Source organism: Chrysochloris asiatica, unplaced genomic scaffold, assembly GCF_000296735.1.
Source record: "Chrysochloris asiatica unplaced genomic scaffold, ChrAsi1.0 scaffold00042, whole genome shotgun sequence".
Taxonomy (NCBI): Eukaryota; Metazoa; Chordata; class Mammalia; order Afrosoricida; family Chrysochloridae; genus Chrysochloris; species Chrysochloris asiatica.
This window is the reverse complement of record NW_006408560.1, coordinates 17671781-17673930: the sequence shown is the minus strand read 5'-3', so window position 1 is coordinate 17673930 and position 2150 is coordinate 17671781. Positions and strand designations below refer to the sequence as shown.

At 40.7% G+C, this 2150-nt stretch overlaps 1 pseudogene; it reads left to right on the top strand.

Annotated features, from left to right (window-relative positions):
• Positions 1–18: 18 nt before the first annotated feature.
• LOC102820749 lies at positions 19–927 on the top strand (annotated as a pseudogene).
• The last annotated feature ends 1223 nt before the right edge of the window (positions 928–2150 follow it).

The following is a 2150-nucleotide window of genomic DNA, read 5'->3' as shown; positions in this document are numbered from 1 at the left end:
CTCCCCCCCACTGCCGTCATGTCTAAGTCAGAGTCTCCTAAAGAGCCCGAACAGCTGCGGAAACTCTTCATAGGCGGTTTGAGCTTTGAAACAACAGATGAGAGCCTGAGGAGCCATTTTGAGCAATGGGAGACGCTCACAGACTGTGGGTTTGTCACTTACTCTACTGTGGAGGAGGAGGATGCAGCCATGAGTTCAAGGCCACACAAGGTGGATGGAAGAGTGGTGAAACCAAAGAGGGCCATTTCATGAGAAGACTCTCAAAGACCAGGTGCCCGCTTAACTGTGAAAAAGATTTTTGTTGGTGGCATTGAATAAGACACTGAAGAGCATCACCTAAGAGATTCTTTTGAGCAGTATGGAAAGATAGAAGTGATTGAAATCATGAAGAGACCAAGAGGGGCTTTGCATTTGTAACCTTTGATGACCATGACACTGTAGATAAGATTGTTATCCAGAAGTATCATACTGTGAATGGCCACAATTGTGAAGTAAGGAAAGCCCTGTCAAAGCAAGAGATGGCCAGTGCCTCCTCCAGTCAAAAAGGTCAAAATGGTTCTGGAAACTTTGGTGGTGGCCGTGGAGGTGGTTTTGGTGGGAATGACAACTTTGGTTGTGGAGGAAACTTCAGTGGACGAGGTGGCTTTGGTGGCAGCCGTGGTGGTGGTAGATATGGAGGCAGTGGGGATGGTTATAATGGATTTGGTAATGATGGAAGCAATTTTGAAGGTTGTGAAAGCTACCATGGATTTGACAATTACAAAAAATCAATCTTAAAAATTTGGACCCATGAAGGGAGGAAATTTTGGAAGCAGAAGCTCTGGCCCTTATGGTGGTGGAGGTCAATATTTTGCCAAACCATGAAACCAAGGTGGCTATGGTGGTTCAAGCAGCAACAGTAGCTATGGGAGTGGCAGAAGGTTTTAGTGATTGCCAGGAAACAAAGCTTAGCAGTAAAGGAGAGTCAGAGAAGTGACAAGGAAGCTACAGGTTACAACAGATTTGTGAACTCAGCCAAGCTGGACTGTAAAGTCGGTTTGAACTGCAAGGTTGGTGGTTCAAGCTCATCAGTCGCTCCTCAGAAATCCTTTACAGGGTCACTATAGGTCAGAACCAACTCAATGGCACTTCACAACAACAACATCATTAGTGTTTTTGTTGTTGTTAAATGTCGTCAACTCGGTTCTGACCCATAGCGACCCTCTAGAGGGTTTCCAAGGAGCAACTGGTGAGCTTGAACCAACAACCTTGCAGTTCAAACCAACTGTGCAGACAACGCATTAACCCACAGCGCCACACCAGGACTCCAACATCATTAGTAGCTTAGTGCTAATACAAATGGTCCTGATACAAAGTTTAATATGGGCCCATGCTATAAATATTTACATGGTTTTAGTCAAGTTCCAAACAATGGACAGTGAAGTTAATAGAGAATAATTCTTCTGCTGCTGATACAGGTGGCCTTATTTTTCCCGCACCAATGATGAGTTGTCTAACTTCTAATTTGTTAGATTGTATAGCCAATATTTATCATCACTTACTTCTTTAGTTCCACCCTTGCTCAATTTTCACTGTAACCACAGCAAATGTCTTTTTTATTGACCCGCTTAAAAGCTATCCTCTAAACTACAGACCCAGTTATGCTTCTAACAGATAGCTCTCTCCAAAAATGTTCTCCTATATGTCCAAAAATAAAATATTTCCAAAGTCCAAAATGAGTAACACATCATAAGCATATTTGTTTACAACTTAGCAGTAGGGGTGGGGGGAAAATGGTATGTTTAAAGTGAGAAATTGTATTTTTCATATCTCTGACAAAATTTTATACTGCCATGGTAGTTGTTGGTGAAGAAAATGTTTTATTTAAATTTAAGATACAGTTGCATCTCTGTCATTTGCTTCTTTTATTTATTTTTTTCTAATCTGTTGTCTACACACCTGGCATTTCAAAGTTTCTTTGTACATATTCCCTGAGTATTTAAAAAAAAAACTTGCTCATAATGCTTTTATATTCAGCCAAATATAAAATAAAATTAAAGCCATTCTTACTTTGTGAGTATTCACTTTGCCAAATTTATTACCTCTTCGATTCCCTACTGTCCTGAAAAGTACATTTTTTAGAAGTGGAAATCAGTTTTCTGGTTTCCTTG